Here is a 24,666-nt window from a genome sequence, read left to right on the forward strand (position 1 = left end):
CCCCGCACCAACTTCCCGCCCCCCCCCCCCCCCCCGTTCCACACTGACCTTGGCCGCCGAGTTCCGCCTGCCGGCCGGCATGTGTGGGGTACCACTCCGCAGCGATGCAAGGACGGCTCCCGGAATATCGCAGCGCCTGGAGGGCCCTCGGCAGATGCGCTCTCTGGAGTGCAGCCAGGCAGTCTGCATACGCCGGACGGTCGTCACTCCCTCCCACACATAGCAAACAAACGCCGTGTCAGCTGCATCGGGCAGCGACGTCGTTCCAAGAGCGCCCGCAGCCTAGATAAGCAAATCCTCGTATTTCAATGGAGGCCAGGATAGAAAAGCTAATCTGATCAGAACATATTTCAGACGGGAAGGGGCGCAAAAGACCAAGTCAGCTGTGCGCCGCTCAGTGATGACGAATTTTCCTTTTTTTTTTTTTTTTTTTTTCGCTCGAATGATGTAAGTCGAACGATAAGGTAAACATGTAACATCGAGACCTTTTTTTTTGGGAGTAAGACTCATCAATCTTCTGACTGGTTTGATGCAGCCCGCCAAAAATCCCTCTGCTATGGCATCTTCTTCAGCTCAGAATAGATCTTGCACCAAACGTCCTCAATTATTTGCCGGATGTACTCCAATCGCGGTGTGAGTGCAGGACGATGTCGGCGGCTTTTGCGTTATGTACTGCAGTTGGTAACTGTTTGGTTGGTTGTTGATTTGGGAGGTCATCGGCCCCATCGGATTAGAGATGGATGGGGAAGGAAACCGGTCCAGCCCTTTCAAAGCAACTATCGCGGCAATTGCCTGAAGCGATTTCGTGAATCACGGAAAAGCTAAATCAGGACGGCCGGTTGCGGTTTGAACCGTCGTCCTCCCCAATGCGAGTCCAGTGTGGTAGCCACTGCGTCACCTCGTTCAATTTGGTAAATTGATTCCATGTTTTTAGATTTCCAGAAGGCTTTTGACATCATTCCTCACAAGCTGCCTATGGAATATCGCCTCAGTTGTGCGACTGCATTCGTGATTTCCTTTCAGAAAGGACGCAGTTCAAAGTAATAGACGGAAAGTCATCGAGTGAAACAGAAGTAATATCCGGCGTTCTCCAACAAAGTGTTATAGGCCCTCTGTTGTTCCTGGTATATATTAATGACATAGGAGACAATCTGAGGAGCCCTCTTAGATTGTTTGCAGATGATGCTGTCATTTACCGTCTTGTAAAGTGATCAGATGACCAAAACGAATTGCAAAATGATTTATATAAGATATCTGTATGGCGCGAAAAAAGGCAATTGACACTGAATAAAGAAAAGTGTGAAGTTATTCACATGAGTACTAAAAGAAATCCGCTAAATTTCGATTACGCGATAAGTCACTCAGACCTGAAGACTGTACATTAAACTAAATACTTAGGGATTACAATGACAAATAACCTAAATTGGTACGACCACATAGATAGTGTTGTAAGTAGAGCAAACCAAAGACTGCGATTCATTGGCAGAACACTTAGAAGGTGCAACAGGTCTACTAAAGAGACTGCTTACACCACGCTTGTCCGCCCTGTTCTGGAGTATTGCTGTGCTATGTGGGATCCGCATCAGTTGGGACTCGCGGATGACATCGAAAAAGTTCAAAGAAGGACAGCTCGGTTCGTATTATTGCGAAATAGAGGAGTTAGTGTCACAGACATGATGCGTGAATTGGAGTGGCAATCATTAAAACATGGGCGTTTTCCGTTGCGACGGGATCGCCTCATGAAATTTTAATCACCAGTTTTTTCCTCCAATTGCGAAAACATTCTGTTGGCACCTACCTAAACAGGGAGAAATGATCATTACAATAAAAGAAGAGAAATCAGGGCTCGCACAGAAAAACTTAAATGCTCGTTGTTCCCGCGCGCCGTTCGAGAGTGGAACGGTAGAGAGACAGCTTGAAGGTGGTTCATTGAACCCTCTGCCAGGCACTTTATTATGAATAGGAGAGTAATCACGTAGATGTATATTGCGCGGAGAATGATGAGAAATGCACATGACGAATGATCATTCGGATGATTAGACAAGATGCCACAACCAATGAAAAATTAGTGTTCGATAAACGTCGTCATGATGTGGAATGTGGCGGTATAGTGGAAAACAGGATGTTAGGGTATAAGTGCCGATATTTTTTTTTTTTTTGTGACCGAAGACAGTGTACTGAACAACAGTACATCAGTATTTACCTCATTTGCAGACCAATAATTATAACTATTATGACTACAATGTTTTTAGGCTGGTTAGTACCTCCAAGTACACATGGCAGGAGCAAGCCATTATTGCTTATTTTCCCCTGGGCAGCACGTCAGGCGTTGAAGTGTGGATGTGTGGACGCGAAACTGACAGTCGTAGTCCACTTATTGGTGCAGTTATGATCATGCAGAAAAAATTAGATAGTAACTTATGTGACGTGTTGGATGCAGAGAAAAAACAACTAACCGACTGAAGTAGGTACACATTAAGGTACCAATGATCAGAATATCTGCACTTACGCGCGCGCCTAACACTCTGTATATCGTGAAGAATGTTATCACACAAAATAGCATATTTCGTAAAAAGTAAAGTGCTCTGATAGGATCCTGGGTAAGGACAACCTCGGAAATCGAGACATTTCGAAAAGACCTCACAAAGTTGTGGAAACGACCATTGGGCTACGCTACAGAGCCGTCCGTCACCACAGCCACTTTTCTGCCTGTCACCTTCGTTGCCTTCGCCAACTCACAACCAAACTACAGAGTTGGAATAAGAAACAGATTACCAAGAAATACTGTCATGTTCCGAGAAACATACAAGAAAAATGTTCGAAAATCAGTAAACAACTTTATAAACCATAACAGCTATATCAGTAACCGTTAATCTCGCGCTACCCATGTCGAAAACAAAAGTATCTTCCGCTGAATTAAATCATTAGATTCAGCGCTTCTCATTGAGTACTATGTACCATCGCCCGATTGGCCATGACCAACGAAAGCAAAGTGAAAATAGTAGAGAGAAGGTGTTTATACATTGTGCGCACTACGGCCTGACTGGCTAACTTCAAACCCAATTAACTGGGAAACAGCGCAACGTATCGATTTTTTTCTTAACAGTTACTTCTCAGAACACGTTATGCTGAACAAACTTTTCAGGTTGATTCTGACCACACTGCATAGGTCAATGGCCAAAATCATGCAGAAACACGTAAAACTTTTTCAGCTTTGACCACATTTTATTATTTCTTATTTGATACCGCGTTTTGGATAACTGCCATCATCGGGTCAAATACTTCAAAACATCAGTACAACATGTATCGTCAAATTCGTACAAAGTCTAGGGGAAACTACACTTTGTATGAGTGTGTACTATTTAAAGATACACTAAATTGTTAAACTACTTGATCTGATAATAGCAGTTAGCTGAAATGCGTTATCAAATCATAAATAATGAAGTATGGCCAAGACTGAAGGATTTTGTGTATTTGTGGAAACGAATTGCGTGCAGCAGCAAGCAGTGGGAGAACCACTGAACCGTAACTATACTTTACCCCTAACTCTGTCTTCCCATACAGTTTTCGTCCTCTATATCTCCCTGAAGTACCATCGAAGTTATTCTCTGATATGTTACCACAATTGTCTCTTATCGTCCTTTTCGCCATTCTTGTCAATATCTGGAAATGGATCATGGACTTTGGGAAAACAAGAAAAGAATGGAATCGGAGCGCTTGAGATGTAGTGCTATAGAAGGCTGTTGAGAATTGGGTGGACTGAAACTACAACAAATGAAGCTTTGCTCTATAGATTCTGTGATCGGACGTACGGAATGAACAAGTAAAAAAAGATCTACGAGTGAAAGTGACCATGAAAGAAAGGCAGGGCTGTCATTCTAAGTGTATGCTGAGCCTCGCGTAAGAAACACTTTACTTGAGAAGTAGAGACCATGGATATTGCAGTGCCACAGGTAATTTACTGCACCTGGATAGGACTAATGTAAGTCAACTGTCCCGCAGTGTATTACATTGACAGTGTTGCTGTACCGAAGGTCTTCCTATACAAACTGGAAATACTGGCTTGTGGCTTTGTCTTTGGAACTTCCATCCACGCGTCTGCATCTCCCAACTGCCATGCTGGAGCTCTCTTGTAGGGTCCTCTCCTCCACTTTGCCGAGGTCAACGTTCAGGATCCGCGGTACAGAAAAGAGGCGCTGTGTCGCAATGGATCCAGCCAGGCAATCGCCTTGGCCCCGGCGTACGCCATCCGGGATTACCCACGGCACGAGCACAGCTGGACAGACCGGTTGGACGAGTCCAGGCCGTTACGTTGCGCCTCCTGGGCGTCATACTTCAGGCCCTCGGCCGCTGTTTGCACCTGTCTGCTCGCTTCCTGCAGCCATTCTGTTTTAAACATTCAGATTTGTCGGTGACAAGCACTGAAATATCGTCTGTGCTCCGATCCAACCGCAAAGGCGTCCTTCTGACATAGATGTTGTATATCGACATCTCTTTGTACTTCCATGTTACGTCTATTGCGCGTGCCATTGCACGAACTTTGATTGCTTTCTTTAGGTGTATCCACATTCGCTATAGGCTTAACGACAGACATAAAAACTAAATATCAGAGCAACGGAAAAATTGTTATAAGTTACCAGCAGCTCCACGACGTTTTGTTCCCATTACTGATTTCCACTAGTGGCTTTTCATTACCCATGTTCCATGTTTCATGAACAGTTCTACATTTAGCAAGTGTCTGAGAAATTAGTACATCGCCACAATTGTTTGTGAAGTATGTGTCAGCTTCGAAAAAGATGCAGAACCTGAAAGCGACACTTATTAAAAGAAAGACATTTTATGGGCCAAATAACACTGACTAGCGACTGGCTGATTGTGCAGTGTACTTCCAATACGTGGATAGCAAAGGACGTAACGTACAACAGTCACTTGCTTATCCTCAAGTTCAATGCCTCCGACCGTATATCTCAACCAGGGCCGCTTCGAGAAAACTTTTCCACACAAGTAGCTTATCGCCTGGCGCCTTCACTCTCCCCTCCCCCCTGCCCCCTTCCCCATCACCGACCTTTTCCCTTGTACACATTCCCCTGTATCAGTTTTCGTTTCGTTACTAATTGTGATACTGTATGCAAATCTTGCGGGAGCTACTAACTGTGATACGTCCTGTATGATGTGTTGGCAGGAGAGCCAACACCGTGTTATTAGAGGAGGCCGAAATGCACGCGTTTAGCTCACGCAGGCTGGCGTGAGGAGGGAAGAACTATACTGACGTGAGGTCTGGAACATGACAAGGAATGAGAATTCAGAAAGCTTACGTAATTAGTTTCATACTTAACTTTAATCCATTAATGATGAACGTCACTCTTGACGGTACATGATTCACAACATTGTCTGTTCAGAATTCATTCTAATTACTGAATATGGCGCCTTACTAGGTCGTAGCAAATGACGTAGCTGAAGGCTATGCTAAACTGTCGTCTCGGCAAATGAGGGCGTATGTAGACAGCAAACCATCGCTAGCAAAGTCGGCTGTACAACTGGGGCGGGTGCCAGGGAGTCTCTCTAGACTAGACCTGCCGTGTAGCGGCGCTCGGTCTGCAATCACTGATAGTGGCGACACGCGGGTCCGACGTACACTAACGGGCCGCGGCCGATTTAAAGGCTACCTCCTAGCAAGTGTGGCGTCTGGCGGTGACACCACACTGTATGCAAACCTTACAGTTGCAGCTCCTTTCGCGTCCCTCAAGCTCGTGTCGCTTGTGCTTTAAACCGCCTCTGCTTTGAATTTACAGTTACTGCAGGTAACTATAGATAGAAAACTGCGAGGAAACAAGATGACAGAGAGATAACCAGTACTATAATGTGAAACCTGAATCCTCAGGAGATCGCGGTTTACGAATTCGACATGCGTCAGACGATCGTCAGTGACAGGGTGTGTTTTCATCAGGAAAACATCCCCCGTTTCCACTACAGGATAGCGGTTAGACTCTTCAGCTTGTTCGTGAGACCCGACGCCCAAAAGAGATTTAAATCAGAAGTTCTTTTCGTTATAGTTCACGGCGATCAGCAAGTACCTTCGTGCGAGAGCTAAGCAAACTGAAACACAGATTTTCCTTCCAATACCACAACTACACTAGCAATAGAAAAAAAAAACAAAAATATTAATTAATCGTTGGATTGCTAAGCAATTTTAAAGCACATGTTTAATTGTGAGTTACAATGTGAAACTGCCGTAGTCACATAAGTTTGTTGTAACCATGTGATATACAAATAATGTTATAAGATGTTGGTTGAACTGTATGTACACCAAATACCAATAAAATTGCTTTCAGCAAACTTGTGCTCTAGAGGAGCTGTTCAGTTGTTCTGAATTACCGCAGCTGCGAACACCATTGCATCTCATGATACTTGCAGACAAAATATTTGAAAAATAATTGCGCATTGCTACATTCGGCGACAACTTTGAGAAAACACTTTACATCTTCATGTGTATCTATATCTTTGCCCCGTAAACCACATTATTATGCGCGGTGGAGGATACTTCGAGTGCCATTGTCACTTCTTCCTTTTCCTGTTCCAGTCGTGAATGGTCCCCGGCAAGAGTAATTGCTGATAATCCTACGAGCGAGCTCGAACGTCTCTAATTTTACCTTCACGGTCTTTCCCCGAGATATACATAGGAGGTAGCAACATATTGGATGACTCTTCTAGGAACGTACGATCTCGGAACTTTAACAGTAAAGCAAATCGTGGTTCAGAACGCCTCTCCCGCAGCGTCTGCCACTATAGTTGGCTGAGCGTCTCCGTGTGTCTTTCGCCGATATTAAACGAATCTGCAACGAAACGCTGTGCCCGTTCTTTCAATCTTCTCTGTTTCCTCTACCAGGAACTCTGTCTGGTACGTTACCCAGACTGACGAGCAGAATACAAATTAACTATTGAACGAGGTTCTTCTCAATTACCTTGTGTGTAGGTGAACTACACTTCTTGAGGATTCTTCTAATGAATCTCAGTTTTATGTGGTCGTTCGGTCCATTTTAAATGGCTATGTAAGCATACTCTTAGATATTTTACGAATGTGACTACTCCAGTGATTTTTATGCAATTGTGTAATCGTTCGCTAATGGGTCTTCCAGCCTGCTTCAGTGCAGTACGTTCCACTTGTTTATGTTGAGGGACAACTATCAATCCCAGTACGAAACGTTGATCTTTTTCAGATCTTCATGCATTTTGCTATATTTTTGTAGCGTTGCGATTTTTCTGTACACAGTGGCATCATCCACGAAACCCTCATCGAACTTCCCACGGTACCGACTAGCTCATTTACGTACAGGGTGTCTCAAAATTCCTGCTACTGGATTCTAGTGCTTTTTAGAGGGAACTTAGTAGATAAGGTTTCGATAAGGAATTCCTGTCCCCATATGTGCTGCTTGAATATAAAATAAGTTTCAAGATCTGATCATTTTCGAATCTCGCGCTTCATGGTGCTCACGCAAAATGAGAATGACAGTGTTGTAATTATGACGTCACAGGTCATTTTCGCCCAACTGCAACAATGGCAGCGAGAAACTGGTGCGTTCCAGTTAGTTGCGCGCATTGACTGTGGTACTCCAAGGACGCTCCACGCTCTGGACTTAGAAGAGGCCGTCCTTCTTGACGTAGGAGAGAATACGAGTGCTTGAAACAGTGCCCAAGCCATCGGTTCCTATAGAACAGAGCACTCGGAGCTCATTGTCTCCGCTGTGTGCGTACCGTGAAGCCGGAGATTTGAAAGTGACCCAATATTCAAACTTATTTTACATCCAAACGGCACATTTCCGATTATGGCTTCGTTGTCAAAGCTTTGTCTACAACATTACCTCTACAATCCCTAGGAGCCCGTAACAGGAATTGCGAAACACCCAGTATATTGTGAAAAGCAATGGTCCTACAACATTGCTTTGGTGAACACCCGAAGCTGCTTATACGTCTGAATATTTCTTTCCATTAAGAATGACATGCTGCTTACAAAAAACTCTTCAGTCCAATCACACAGCTGGTCATTTATTCCGTACACTCGTATTTCGTTCATAATGCGGCGATGTGGAAGTGTAACGAACGCCTCCTGGAAGCCAATATCCGATTAACATTCACGCTTTTCTATCTCTGCTCCGCATTTCTGATATTTCAGTTGTCGGTAATATTCAAATGTAGACACAGACAGACATTTGTATTGGTGTATAGTTGCGATTTATAGAGAAAAACGTGAACGACATGTGATATGCCCTCTTGTTGCTATCTTTACGATTTGCCGGTGTCCGTCGACTTACCCATTACGTTTCTCTTCTACAGAGTATTCGGAAATTCCCGTTACAGACTTCTAGGAGTTGTAGAACGGAGTGAGTATTTAATATTTTGATTAGGAATCCATGTCAGGGACGTACCGTTTCAGTTCTAAGACGTTTTTAATTCAGATGTTTAACTCACCCACTTCTGCTTCAGAAACTGAATTAGCCTTGACGCAATACAATTATTAGGTAACAATTCGAAAGGCACTATAACGAAACATCCATTTATCACTTAAGCAAATCTTTTTGTATTAATAGTTCAACATTATGTTCTGTACGTATAGTACGCTAGGTTCTTTCTTGTTTTTTTAATAATGTATACACGAAAGTTTAAGTGTTAACACAAACAAATGCGCTTAAGTGATAAATGGATGTTACATTATGTTTCTTTCCTAATTGTTACCTACTAACTGTACTGCGTCACGCCTAATTTAATTCCTCAAACAGAAGTGGGTGAGTTAAACATCTGAATTGAAACCGTCGTAGAACAGAAAAGGTATGTTTTCCGGACTTGGGTTCCAATTCCAAATATTATGTACTCACTCCCTTTACAAGTTCTAGTAGTTTGTAACGGCAATTTCTGAACACCCTGTAGAGTCAAGCGATATCCTGCAGATCAGAAGTAGAACCGCTAACGGAACAGTCCGGTGACCTTCCCCTACGACTGTGCTATGAAACAAGTGGGTAAATCCTAGTATGTCACTGGTATACCTACAATCGCCTCTTTTGAGCAGCGCAAGAGTGATTCAGTCATTGCTACATGAACGCGCGGGCAGCAATGGCCGATACGGGCAACCAGTGACTCATAAGCGATAGGCCCGTCATACAATGTGAGGGGAACGCTGGTCGACCAACGGTTCTGTCGTCATCGACAGCGAAAAGCAGGCGGCTAAGCTGCTTTCGTTTGAGTAATATGAAAAACTGGGCAATATGGAACCACGATTGGCGATCACTATGTCACGTGAAAAACTGCTCCAAGCACTCACGTCTGAGAAGCCGCAACGACAGAAAAGGAAAAGTTTGCTGGTAATTACAACGTTCATCAACTAATTCATCCCAAGTGCAAATCGCAGTAGGTAAAAAGTGCACTCTAGCTTCCGGCAGATTATCTGCCTAACGGGGTTAACTGCCATGATTGAAAAATATCCATATGCGGGAGATAAAGTTTTTAGCACATTGGAACTTTGATACCAGTCTTCACGCAAGCCTCGATGCATCAATTTTACGTAATCACGAAAAGTGGACTTAGGGTCGAATACTGCTCGGGCGAACTGTTTTAATAACTGGAAGCGAAGTGGGAAAAACGCTATTTAAGGAACTGCATGTGTCATGGTGCCTGTTCCTCTTGGTGTTAGGCACTAATTCATAGAAGAGGTGACGTATCGCTTAGTCTCTTTCCATGCTTTATCAGAATGTAATATGAGAACTATTGTCTTTTCATCTGTATATATGTTTTGCAACAAGTTTGACTGTTTACGCATTGCAACCCGGAGTAGTTAGAGTTTAGAAAAAATCAGTTCTTGATACAGCCGTGGTCTTGAGAATTCACACAGAATATTATCAAAAAAGACGGTGAAGGAATATGGAGATAAAAAGTTAGTTACATCGTACCTGTGTTTTGTCTCCTTTGGAATCGTTCTCCAGGAACATAATTAGAGAATGTGTCTACAATACTTTGCGAGTAAGGACCATGAAAGAATCCAGAAATGTGGCGAATTGTCGTATGGGTTACGGATTTTTCTCGAGTGTTTCCTTGGAGTGTTCGCTCGGCACTGGTTCATTAGCGTTCGCTTGAGAATATTTGAGTCTTCAACTTGCTACGCACAACTGATTTATGGTTTTCACTAGATATGCATTATACAGATAATTTAACAATGTAGCACATAGTGCAGTACAGTACTTTCTTCCTATGAGACGTAGTTTTGAAGAACATATTAACAAGCTTCAACAGTGGAAATTAGTCACAAGTAGAGGTCCATATCCGTGGGATCGACTTCTTCAAACCATCTATACGGTTTTGTAAATTAAGATCCTAGGTATCACACACTGCAGCCAGCCACCCTGGCGAGCCCTCATTTGCGAGTAATTTACGAAAAATTACTGAGCACAAAAGCGTTAAAATACTTATATCAAACAGTTTGGTTGCGTGGAGTAATGGATAGGAGAGTAGCTTCAGATGCAGGAGAATGACATTTCGAATCTAGCCAGGTGCAGCAAATTTATTTTTATTTTTAAATCTTTATCGAAATGACTTGGATCATCACTTTCTTTCAATTAATTGATTTAAATGTAATTTATTCTCACTCGTTTGTCACATTCTTTTAATCATAAAATCAACTTCTACATTTGCTCTCATTTTTCTTCCTATCATTCTTTTTCCACTTGAAATCTTTGTATAAGTGTTTTTAATTAATTTTATGTATTAATTTCGATTTAATTTCTTTTGTTTTACAATCCTGATTCTTCGTCCGATTATTGCGTTCATTAAATCTATTTCTCATTTTGTTTGAATATACTTGTGAACCCTTCTTTCATTTAAATCTTCATGTGCGTTATTTTGTTAATAGTGCAATAGGTACTTAGATTATGCTTTACATCGTTTGTATGACGATTACCATCAAAAAATAGCACATATGGTAAAAAAAAAATACATTTTTCACACCACTGCACAGTCAAAATAAAGATTATTTGAGCTTTTGTTTTTTAACTGATAGATCGGAATAATTGAATATTTCACAGATAAATATAATTTAATTCATGTACACAAAAATCCCAATCGGAAAAAGAATTATATAAAGAAAAAATGAAACAAATGAAAGAATTTCACAGGGTGATTAACATAATGTGACAAAGTAATAGAAATAACAAAAATTACACGTAACCAATCAATTGAAGAAAAATAATAATCAGAGTCATTTCGGTAAAGATTTAAAAATAAGAAAAATTGTCGCAGAAGCTATTATCCTATCCCTCACAGCATCGTCAATTACTCGCAAACGAGGGCCCACCAGGGCGAATGGCTGCAGGGTGTGATACCTAGGATCTTAACCTATTACAGCTCGAAATGTAGTTTTTGTTGGAATCATCAGTTTGCAGTCTAGTCTGGAACTCCCCGCACCAGTCCACCTTGTTCAAGTCTCTTACACACATCTGCATAGTTGCTACACCCATCTGAATTTGCTGACCGTACTCACGCCTTGGTCTCAGTCTACAATTTTTGCTCCTCCACCGCCCGTACATCCATTGATTACCAAATCAATTATTTCTTGATGCCTCAAGGAATATCCAGTCAACCTATCACTTCTTTAGTCTGGGGTTTGTAGCTCCTGTCCATTCGAGTTGGCACAGAGATTTTTCTCTCCAATTGGATTAATTACCTCTTCATTAGTTTCTCGATCTGATGATCAGCGTCGGTAACTGCATATGAATTCATTATATTTTCTTTTTGCCTGTACTGTTTATTGTCCACACAAACTCTAAATTCCACGCAAGTACTTCCAGCAAAGACTTCCTAACAATCAAATTTATTTTCGTTGTACAAAACTTGAGTTTACCACCACTTTTCTTTTCCGTACTCAGTTATTTTGCTGCCCAAACAGCAAAACGCAGCAACTACTCTCAGCGTCCCATTTATAATTTATTCCTCTCAGCATCTGAATTCGATTGCGCTCCAATACCCTTGTTTTACCCTTTTTTATGTTTATCTTATAACCTGTGTTCAATACACTGTTCATTCCGAACAACTGATTTTTCAGAGCCTGCCCCTGCGAGAATAGCTATGTCATCTGCATACTTTTAAGTTTTTATTTCTTTTCCCTGAACATTCACTGCCTTTCAGATTTCTACTTCATTCCCTAGCTCAACGGGGAATAGGCTACAACTTACTTCACGTCCTTCTTCAATTATTGCCTCCCGTTTATGCCTGCTTCTTAGAACTGTATCAAGTGTATTTTCTTCTCCACCTCTACGTTGACTTAGGCTCAGACTGAGAATATGGCTTGCACACAGATATAGTTTACATGCTGCTGCAGAACGGTTGTTACGTGGTATGTACGAGTACACTTCAACTTCTTACCACCGGACCTATTTTCTTTGCGTAATCGGGAAACAGAACTACAGGACTGGGTCTAACGAAATTCAACAACGTATGTGGCTGAATGACACAATATATGTTAAATGTATTATGAGAGAGCTAATATTCTATCGCTTTAGACTAGATAGTGTTTATGGACAGAGCGCGTTTATTGTTCGGGCCTCCATGCACTGCTGAATATCCAGCCCACACAGTAACTATTACAGTTGGGTAGGTAACATTCTAGGAAAGCACCATCGTTTCCTGAAGCGGTAGGCTAGCGTGCGTTACCTAACGTCCACCATGCTGCTTCGCAAAATTTTATCAGTGGTTCCGCAAGCGCCAAGCGTCTCCTTAACAACAGAACTCTTCAGATCGCAATTTTTTTTAATGATCCTTCAGTTTGATATCCAAGTGTTTGCAAGTTTGAGGAACCGGATCTGATGGCTTTGTATTATGATACTAAGGGATTCCTCTTGTATTCGAAAGGCCTCTAGAGAACCTGCCTGCAAATGGAGTCATGTGTCATGCGAAGATACGACGCCTGATCCTCACAACATCCTTGAACAGCCTTCAAGCGGCAGTGGAGAAGCAGGAAATGGCCATCCTCGACTAGTTTATGACGCTTGTGACAACGATGGCCTCAAACGTGTGAGGAAAGATCTGTTATTGACATAGAGGAATGAGGGACGAGGGAAAACTTCTTGTTCCTGGAAGCGGTATTTTGTGATATACTGTGAAAAGTCTTTTGAAAGTAATTTTAAAAGAGAGGAAGAAATTTACAATAACATTTTTTTCATCGAACATTTAAACTATATTCAAATTATGCGCACTTACGTTACTGAAGTCACTCTACATGACGTCCCTTATCGTCGACTCAGGTATGAGATATACGTACAGAGTCAGTGCCATAGCTTGTCAGACATTTAAGACAATTGGCAATTGACCCTACGTTCATTCTCTTCATTGTTTCGGCTATACGAACTTTACGGTTCTAGGAGAAACAATAAGACAGGGGAGCATTAAAAAGGTGCTTCTTGGTTTTCACTTTCAATTCGCTGATTGACCGCTTCATACAGAGTGAAGAATTCGGAGACGATAGCGTTGTATAAGAGCTTGTCTACATCCACACACTTATCGCTGGAAAGTCGACGGAAAATAAATATAATAGTTTTTAACAATTGGAAAAGCTTGTAACAAACTAAAAATTTATCCAACGACCAATCTATCAGCTGTGAAGTGAATAGGCTGTAATCAAAAATATCAAAATGATCATGAAGTGAAGAAGACAGCACGAATTTCAAAGGCAGTGTAGCAGCGACTTTCAGAAAACGCCAAATACCTACCTCGTTTCTCCACAGTCCTTTTAACGTCATTTTCCTTCATTGTTTTTTCTTATACATGTCATCCGTTTGTCTTTTCCGTTCCGGCAAGGGTTGTTATGATTTATCTGCAGACTTAAATTATTGAGTGAAAGTGTACACAAATATAGTGTGTGAAATTTTTGATCGTGACAATATGGTAACCAGTCCACATGCTGGAGATTTTCCAGTGTGGGTGACTCGTTATTTTACTAATGAGCCACTTGAGTGGCCTTAAAATCGATACAAGGAAGCAAGGATGGATATTTTTTGCAGATCTGAGAAACTATGCTAATAGGTCACCAGTTATTTCCACAGGCTCCGGTGCATGCACTTAACCACCAGGAAATGTTCTGTAACGTCAAGGAAATTTTAGACCCAGAAAATATTTGGATGTTCGATTCCGAGAGTGCTACACTTTCTGGAACGAGCAGGAGGCGCTGCAAATAATGATGACTTTTGACTTTTTCTATGAATGGAACGGAGGATCCCTTTCGATGCAGGTGTTCGAATGGGAGTCCCTACCGAGCTTTGAGAGTGGGGTTTCCAGATTAATCACCCGCAAAGTCAAAAGCTACTGGAGTAAGTTTTTCAGAACCAGAGAAAAAATATATTATTGGTACTACGTGACTAGATAATGGGACTGAGTTATAAGACACACTCTGCAGAGTGGAGTAAATCGTGAGGGAAAATTGTCGAAAGAGACAGACGCTTGAATACAATAATCAGATTGAAATGTAAGATACAATAGCTATATGAAAAGGCTTCCACAAGATAGTCTAGCGTAGAAAACTGCATAAAACGAGTCTTCGGTCTCATGACTACCTAAAAGGTTTGGATTTGTTCCAGTTCCGCCGAAGCAGAACGTGTTAGTTTCCAATGCTGAAAATCGTGCAGTATGTCTATATAGTACTGTAATGGAATAGAGATTGAGACCACCAATGCGCCACCTCATTTGGTTTCTTAACAAGAGTCCGGCATATGAAGCAATAATTGGAGCACTGATATTGATTATGGTGAGGGAATAGCAACTGTGTATCTGCGTCAATTTATTTGTGCACAAACATCATTCAGCGTCATTCAGTACCAGAATGAATTTTCAATCTGCAGCGGAGTGTGCACTGATTTTAAACTTCATGCCAGAATTGTGCTTGCTCGACTGGGATCCAAATCTGGGACGTTTGTCTTACGCAGGCAAACGCTCTACCGGCTGAGCAACCTCAACACGACCCACGACCTTCCCTGACAGCTTCACTTCCACCAGAACCATTTCAGCTGCCTTATGAACTTCACGTAAGATTCCCTGCTTATTTTGAGGGTCTAGCACTCCTTGGAAGGTACGAGGGGCATTCAAACGAAAACCAAACACCTGCCACAATGGGGCTCCTGCAGTCGGACAAAAAAATCATCTTCGCCTTACGTGTCGCCACCATTCCGAGCCCGTGAGCAAGCATCAAAGTCAACAGTGGATTGGTTCAAATGGTTCAAATGGCTCTGAGCGCTATGGGACTTAACTTCTGAGGTCATAAGTCCCCTAGAACTTAGAACTACTTAAACCTAACTAACCTAAGGACATCACACACATCCATGCCCGAGGCAGGATTCGAATCTGCGACTGCAGCGGTGGCGCCGTTTCAGACTGAAGCGCCTAGAACCACTCGGACACAGCGGCCGCCTCAACAGTGGAGACATCCCGCCCTCCCCCGCCCTCAAAGAAATCCAAAGCTGTTCACGCATGTTCATGATGATCTTTGCCCGTCGAGTTCCTCGAGCGTGGAACCACAGTCAATGAACCACAGTCAGTGAAGACACTTTGCAGAAAGTGCGACGCGTCATAAAGTCAAAACACTCGAGAATACTGTTGGGCGGAATCATGCTGCTGTACGATAATGCCGGACTCAACACTCCCTATCGGACGAAGGTTACTCTTCAACGATTTTGTTGGAAAACCCTGCGACATCCTTCGACAGCTCGGATCTTTCACGATGTAGTTCTCACAGCTTTGGCGCTCGAAGAAAGATATGCGTGGTCGTCGGCTTCAATCGAATTAGCAAGTGCAATAGCGGATCCGTCAGCGGCCGGGCCGCGTTCTGCGAAACAGGAATTGATTGTCTCGTGTCCCAGAAGTATAAGTGTCTTAAGGTGTTTGGTGATTACTTTTCAATGGACCCATTTCATAGTCCCGCTGCGGTGCGTATTCGGTTTTCATTTGACTGTTCCTTATAAAAGTGAGGTACAGGGCGAAGTGAAGCTATTAAGCCGGGTCGCCAGGCGTGCTTGGATAGCAAAGTCAGTAGACAACCGTCTGGCACATAGTTTTAATTTACCAGAAAGTTTCACTCCATTCAGAACCTTTACCTTCAAATTACAAAGCGATTACGGGAGCGGTTTGCGCAAAAATGAGAACAAGTATTGTTTAATTGAGATAGGATGCCTCGCGAAAATACATGTTGGCAACTTATAATGAAATACTTTCGGAAAAGTGTCACCATGTGCAAGAAGATTTTGAGCAGCTACCTCATGTGACTCTGGGGCTGATTATTCACCAGCTGCAGGCTACACTCCTTGATCCCGCGATACGGAATCCGTGTCACCAGGAAGGGGACGCAGCAACGGCGACCACAAGGTTCCCGCACCCGTGGCTGCTTTGCGGTGGAAATATCTCGCGCTCGAGTGTTTACAGGAAATGAGATTCCACTTCGGATTTTCCAGCACCCCAGCGCGATACGATCTCGTACCAAGTCTACCACGGCGTGCCTCCGGGCGTATAATTAAGCCATTTCCTGGTGTAGCGGCAGCGTGATTTTGTGTTTGAGGCGAGGTGGAATTACAGGAACTGCGAGACAAAACACCGTATACGTTTCCTGCTGGTTTCTTTAACCCAAATGTTCCACGTTAACAGAGAGAGAGCAGTGACTGCCACTCACAGTTTTGGAGCTTTCTAGTTATGAATCTCGGTTTATTATCAACAATAATGGAGGAAGAGACAGATTGCTCCTTACCGTTAAGGAGACCCGCCGAGTTGCAGACAGGCACAATTAAGAGACACTTACAAAAAGCTTTCTGCCACAGCCTTAATCAGCAAAAGAGAAACAGACACCATTCATACACACAAGAAAGCAAACCTCATGCATACATGGCCACCAACTCCAGAATCTTGGTCCACTTTGAGGCCAGTTCCTTTCCTAAATAGAAACGGCTTTCATTTGTTAGATACTTTTAGACGGGCCACATTAGACATTTTTTTTCTGATACATACCTAAATGATCCTAATACTGTGCTGACGTCGCCGTTGACACTCCGCTTTCTTAAATCGGGGGTCCACAGCTGGTGGTCTAATGGCTAGCGTTGCTGCCTCTGGATCACAGGGTCCCGTGTTCGATTCCGTGCCGGTTTGGGGATTTTCTTCACCCGGGGACTGGGTGTTTGTGTTGTCCTCATCACTTCATCATCATTCATGAAAGTGGCGAGATTGGACAGAGTAAAGATTGGGAATTTGTGCGGGCGCTGATGACCGCGCAGATCTTAAATCAGGAGTAATCAGACAGGAGGATAACCTCTCTGCGATGTTATTCACTCTGAAAATTGAGCAAACAGTGAAGGAAACCAAGGAGAAATTTGGAATTAAAGTTCTAGAGCATCAAATAAAAACTTCCAGGTTTGCGATGACATTATAATTTTGTCATAGTTAGTTCAGGTTTGACAAGAATAGTTGAAGGGGATGGAGGGGATGGATATTATCTTGCAAAGAGTTTATAAGATGAATATCAACAAAAGTAAACCAAGGGTAATGGAATGTAATCGAATTAAATCAGATGCTGCTGATAGGATTAGGTAAGCAAATGACATACTATTAGTCATCGCGAGTTCTGCTACTTGGGCAGTAATACATCTGACGATAGTCGAAGTAGGGAGAATTTTGAATGCAGACTGGCAGTAGCAAGAAAAGCATTCTGAAAAAGAGAAATCTGATATCGAATATAAATTTAAGCACTTATGAATTTCAGAATGAGATTTTCACTCTGCAGCTGAGTGTGCGCTGATATGAAACTTCCTGGCAGATTAAAACTGTGTGCCGGACCGAGACTCGAACTCGGGACCTTTTCCTTTCGCGGGCAAGTGCTCTACCAATTGAGCTACCCAAGCACGACTCACGCCCCGTCCTCACAGCTTCACTTCTGCCAGTACCTCGTCTCCTATCTTCCAAACTTTACAGAAGCTCTCCTGCGAACCTTGCAGAACTAGCACTCCTGAAAGGAAGGATATAACGGAGACATGGCTTAGCCACAGCCTGGGAGGTAGGAGACGAGGTAATGGCAGAAGTAAAGCTGTGAGGACGGGGCGTGAGTCGTGCTTGGGTCGCTCAGTTGGTAGAGCACTTGCCTGTGAAAGGAAAAGGTCCCGAGTTCGAGTCTCGGTCCGACACACAGTTTTAATCTGCCAGGAAGTTTCATATCAGCGCGCTCCGCTGCAGAGTGAAAATATCATTCAGGAAACATCCCCCAGGCTGTGGCTAGGCCATGTCTCCGCTGTATCCTTACTTTCAGGAGTGCTAGTTCTGCAAGGTTCGCAGGAGATCTTCTGTAAAGTTTAGATGGTAGGAGACGGGGTACTGGCAGAAGTAAAGCTGTGAGGACGGGGCGTGAGTCGTGCTAGGGTCATCAGGTGGTAGAGCACTTGCCCGCGAAAGGCAAAGGTCCCGAGTTCGAGTCTCGGTCCGGCACACAGTTTTAATCTGCCAGGAAGTTCAATAATTAATTTTTTTCTAAAGGTATCTGTCTTGAATGTGAGGTGAAACGTGGATGCTAAATTCTTCAAACAAGAAGAGAACAGAAGCTTTAGAAAGGTGATGCTACAGAAGAATGTTGAAAATTAGGTGGATATATCGAATACCTAATGAGTGCTATAGTTGCCAGTCGGCACCACACAGGAGTAACCATTAAGTGTACGGAGGTTGGCACTAGAGGTTCCGCTGTTATCTGACAGCGGCAGCGACCGGCGCCGCCCAATAGTGGGACGTACGAGTGCCACGCCCCCTGCGCTGAGGCGTCACGGACCACGTGGATAAGAGATCGCCCGACTACAGCTCTAGACAGTTTTTGCCGAGTAACTCCAATTAGCAGCAGCCGAGGATCCTCATATTGCAGTCGCAATTTTCTCTGCACTGGGTAGTTCATCTGAAATGGTCTCAAGACTTACGTTATTTCTGTATGGTGAACAGTTAAACACTTCCGCTTATTCCGGCTTTGCCAAGGACATGTACATGGATTTCGACAAGGACGATCCGTGCCAAAGTTGAATATAATACAATATTTGTCTCGGTGAGTGTGTTCTCTCATTCTTTTGATTTCTGGCTCAGAACTCACGTACCATCCCGGCGGGGCGAGAGTACTTTTGGCGATGAGATTTTACTTAGTCAATTCAGGGGGAGTAGGAGAAAAAAGAAATTTATGGCACAACTTGACTAAAAGAAGGGACCCGCTTCAGAGGACGCATCCTGCAACATCAATGAATAATAAGGGAAGTGAGGGACGTAAAAAACTGTAGAGGGACATACATTCCTGACTGCAGCAAGCAAGTTCAACTTGACGTAGGCAGCAGTGGTTATGCAGAGATGAAGGGGCCTGCACAGGAGAAAATATCGTGGAGATCTGCATCGAACCAGTCTTCGGACTGAAGACCATAACAACAACAGCTCTTGAAGTCGAACAGCCGTTAATGCAATGCTAACTACCGGTCATCCTTGTACAGACTCGTGCAGTGTAACTTTATAGTGAAAATATCTTATTAAATTACAACTCAGTTCTATATTTTGTTCCCAGACGCCGTACGGACTATAACCTGCATAAATAGGCAATCAGTTAAAAATTACTGAACTTTTTCAAGTAATATTTTTATTCAACTTAAAGATGTATTTAAACTTCCAGGCTGATTAAAACAGTGTGCCGGATCGGGACTCAAACGTGGAAGGAACATTTCCTTTCTCGGGCAATACTCGTGAACTTCTAATGTCCTTGAAAGTATTTCCATGCTGTATCTGCACGTTTGTCTAACTGGCGTTTACAGTTCATCATGAAACCGCTGCAAAGCTTTAGTGGGAATGTCCTTCGCTGTCTGCGCCGAATGCTTTTCATGTCATCAATCGCGTCAAAACCTGATCAACAAGGAAGAGTCACACGTAAGAAGGTTTGAGTATTAGGACTGCAAGAGAGGAACGGCTTTTACATTTTGGACAAAACTAGCGAATTGACAAAGCAGAGTTGGCTGGCACGTTATCATCGTGAAAGTACCACGAATTGTCGTGCTCCAACCGTGGACTCGTTTTGCGTATTTTCTCACGGAACCGCTTCGGAGTGAACCAATTGAGATTCCAGCCTCTACCGTAAGTTCTCTGATCGGCACCCACTGGGTACACGACTTTCTGAACATGATCGCCGAGGAGGGCGAAGGCCTTTCGGCCTGAACGTCGCCACCGGTCGCTCGACTACTGCTTTTCTCTCCGTCAACAAAAAGAGTGCAGAGCTGTACACTGATTTTCTTGGCAGAACATCCACAACTCTGTTACATAGATTACTCATCTGCATTCATCCACATGCTGTTGTAATAAATTTTATTTTCCGATAAAAGTGGAGCATAACCAGGTTTCAGCGCAACTATCCCAATTTCAGGTGCATAAAATGTCCATACGAGCCAACTAAAAGGCGGTAATACATTGATTTAACGGCTATAACTATTTACTGCATAGTGATACATTGCTGGTAATTACAGTGAATGTAAAACAAAGTTCCTTATGGCTCCACAAGGCCACACGGACAACATATAACTAATAATCCATTTCACGCTACACGTTCTCTAGCGTATGTGAAGTCATCGACTCCAGCACATTAGAAGTACAGATTTTGAGTTCTGGCATTGTTTGTGGCAAAAGAGGCACATACACAAGGTTTTTCATATTTCTCAAAAAGGAAAGATCACGATTGTTGGATAAGAAGTTATAGGTGGCCAAGAGCAGGGTCCTCATGTCCATCACGACCGATTGATACAACGGTATTGGAAGTTGCTGATTTAAACATGTGCCCATCTCCCATGCCATAATGTGAGGGTGCCCAACTTTCCTGAAATCTGCTCTGCACTTTGATGACAGAATTTCAACTGTAAATCCTTAAACATAGAATACCTTTTGTACGGGATTCACCATTTTCACTCATGACACGGAACCTTTCATTTATTCGATTATTTACACAACGAGCGAAATTCTGAACTTCCTTTTAAATTTTTTGTAATTCTTATCCATGTATCAGCACATATTAAATAGCTCTAGCCGTTTCTAGTCGGTGTATTAATTTTCGATCGCCCTTTATACAACTAAGCTGTAAATGTTACATCATTCCAAAACCGTTTAATGTTTAAGGTATAGCAACTCTTTTTTCATCCAGATTAATTGCAAGGAAGTCTTCATTAAACGACGTATAGTATATTGTCATAGCTACATTGATTATAGAGGCGTCAGTATCGAATCCACGTCTTCATATGGTACTGTGATAATTTCTGCAGCCGACATCGAACATCTTCCTCCGAAATCCGATTAGTATTTCAGGGAAACATTTAGTCAGATGTGATTAGTTTCAGTTTTAAATTAAACTTTGCTTAGCTGCTCTCGGTTTGTAAGTACAGTTCCCTAACCGCGTCAAGCCGGAGTGCTCCATGAAGCGGACACGACAGCTCTGTACGATAACGTACGGTAAATAAGACGGCAATCGATTTGATGTTCAAGGCAGATAAATCCAAGTTTTAAATATTGTAATTTCTTCTAAAGCACTTGCCAGATAACGGAAAGTGAAATGCAATCGAAATCGTCTCTTTTTAGATGCATCAGAAATTACTACAGTCCAGTTTCAAAAAGCGAAACTAGGCCTGCTGTGTAGAACTGAGAAAGTAGCACAGCTATGACAAGAGAATATAAACTGTTTACCGGTAACTCCCTCACAGTTGCTCTGAGAGCAAAAATAATAACGATATCTTTAAAGCTATTGGAAATATTTGAGAAGAACAGTTCAGCTGCACAACAACGAATACTTTGTATTCATCCGTCGACACCAGGTAACGACTTTCTATCAAAAAATGTCCTCTCCCTGCACAGGAGTTACATAATGTGTACGAGCGCAGGTTGTGACGCATGAACGACAACATATGAAATTATTAGTCTGCCGTGAGTCTTGCACGGATAGCCAAAGCGGTTAGGGCAACTAATCTCGTAAAACGGGAAATCGAGTCCCAGTCCGATGCAAATTTTCATTTACGTCATTCCACTACAAAGCTGATCGTTGTCCGTATTCGCAGCTGCTAATACATTTTATGTATTTCATGACGGCTGTAGTCGCCATGGTGCCTGTTCTTTTGGACATGCGTGCATGACCGCAGGAACATTGCATTGTAATTCTTAACAACACAGGCACTACAGTATCGCAATTATTCGCCGATATCGGGTAGCTACTTTCAACTTAAAGTGTCCTTCGCGTGTACGGGAATTACGTAGCGTGTAACGAGTGCATGTACTGACAAGTGAAAGACGACATATGGAAGTTTGGGCCTGGCCGTGAACCTTGCACGGACAGCCAAAGCGCTTAAGCCGACCGATCGCGTACAACTGTAAATAGGCTTCGCGTCCCGGAGCGGAAAAGATTTCATTGTCGTGATGCCATTATACAGCTGCTGGTTGTCCGTATTCGCAACTGCGAATGCATTTCAAAGTTCACTGAATTTTTTTAAACCCTCAGCTATTTAACATTCTTTAGGAAACGAAAAGGCAGCGCTGAAAATGCCTCGGACCAGGCGAATCTTTTAAGAATGAAAGCACGTGTGGCTCTGTGCATCGGATATTTTTAAGGTGGTAGCGTCAAGGCGGTGGTGATACTCGGTGACATTCCATCATGTGTTCTTGTTTAGATGGCTAGAAAGCTGAATTCCTGTGAAAGAATTTTGCAAGTCAGATGCGTGTAAATGGGCTGAATAAATTAAAGTGAACGTAAAACTACGAGAAATACACTGCTTAGCAAGGAAAGTGAAACACCCAGAAAACACGGTCAGAGGTCAGGGTTACTTTGTACACGTTCACACCATCGGGGTGTACGTAAATGATTAGGATTACAGTCCTCTGTGACAGGTAAAACAACCGCCAGAAGGCATTAGTATTGTTCATGTTTATTGTGGCCAGGTCTGGTAGGGTATATAAGAGTTATGAGAAAGGTGAACAGCGTTAGGTATTGAGTGATTACTGTGAAGGACACTTGTATACCGCGTACTCGTACGATACGTCCGCAGTTCGTGGTCTAGTGGCTAGAGTTGCTGCCTCTGGATCATGGGGCCCGGGGTTCGACTCTCGGCCGGGTTGGGGATTTTCTCTGCCCGGGGACTGGGTGTTGTCCTCATCATTTCACTATCGTCATCATCATCATTCGTGACAGTGGCTAGATTGGACTGTGTAAAAATTTGGACAGTGAAAAAAATGCGACTTTGTACGGGCGCTGATGACCGCGCAGTTGAGCCCCCCAGAAACCAAAAATCGTGGTAATCGTACGATAGAACGTTATCAGCGCACGTGACTAAGTTTCAAAGAGGCCTGATTGTGGATTTCCATTTGGCCAGCTGCTCTAATCGTGCAATATACAGATTTATGGGGCATTCTAATGTAACGCTGGTCGATGTTGGACTACATGTGAGCGTGAGGGCAGACATACTGGTCGTCAAGGTTCCGGTCGATCGCCATACTGTGATACTGTGCAACAAGCACATCGCACTCCATTCACAGCTACGCCTGCCATCCGTGAACAAGTGATGGCCTGCCTGCTACGTTCCGTGTCATTCCTCTCCATTGTTCGGAGACTACCAGCAGAACGACTAGGAAATTATTATCCCATGCCTAGGCTGCTGTTTACACCACAAGGCAAGCGGCTGAGCTGGAAGAGGTGCCGTGACCGGGAAGCAATGACTGCTGATGAATTGCTTCGCATTGCATTCGGAGATGATTCGGGGTTCCACACGACGAGTGTGGCCCTATTCTGCCAGTGTTTGGGAGAGGCACAGCGGGGTTACTCCTGGCGTCATCGTGTGGGGAGTCGTCCGGTATGACTTCAGCTCACGGGTGGTAATGACTGAGGAAGGAACAGTACATCACAGACATCCTGAGTCGTCTTGTGTTGCCTCTCAGGTGACGGTCCGCAGTGCCGTTTTTCAACAGGACAAGGCAGGTTCACACATCGCACGTGTCCCTAAGAATTGTCTGCATGATGCTAAGGTAGAGGGGCCTACCTCCGTGGGCAGTATGATCAGCAAATCTGTCCCCGGTAGAAGTATGGGACCAACTTGAACATCATCCCCATCCTGGATATCAAGGACCAGTTACAGCAGTTCTGATACCCTTCCCCACTGAATCAGTGCATGCGGTCAGCCCGGATGGGATGCAACGATATACTGATAAGTGGGTTCATACCACTAATTTCTTTGTAAATTTGGCTCGAATTTGTGATTAGTGAAACAACATCACGTACCCTCTCAATCCGCGAAGTTTCATTTCGTTTCCTCCTCCCCTCCTGAGTGGTTCTCTTTCTTTTGTCAGGCAGCGTATTTTATTTTAGTCAGCCAGTTATCTAGAAACGATATTAGTAATAGATAACCTTTTCATATTTTTAGCCCACAGTCTTTTGACTGTACAAACTTCTTTCTATTCTATCACCATCGCGATTTCGGCCTTAAGTCTTTATCAATACAACAGTGTTGAATGTAATTAGAGTTAATTGAGAGAAATCAACGTCAAGATCTATTAACTGGGTGTCCCAGCATATACGTATGTACAAAATCACCGCAATTTGTGGCAGACAGGTAACAAACATGTTTTCCAGCCATAAAA

General features: G+C 43.2%; 1 protein-coding gene across 1 annotated transcript in view; it reads left to right on the forward strand.

The window, feature by feature from the left end:
* The window catches only part of LOC124606511 (glycine-rich protein DOT1-like), a 116,955-nt gene that overhangs the window by 17,800 nt on the left and 74,489 nt on the right, over positions 1-24,666 (forward strand). The window lies entirely within an intron of this gene.

Source organism: Schistocerca americana, chromosome 1 (assembly GCF_021461395.2).
Source record: "Schistocerca americana isolate TAMUIC-IGC-003095 chromosome 1, iqSchAmer2.1, whole genome shotgun sequence".
NCBI lineage: Eukaryota > Metazoa > Arthropoda > Insecta > Orthoptera > Acrididae > Schistocerca > Schistocerca americana.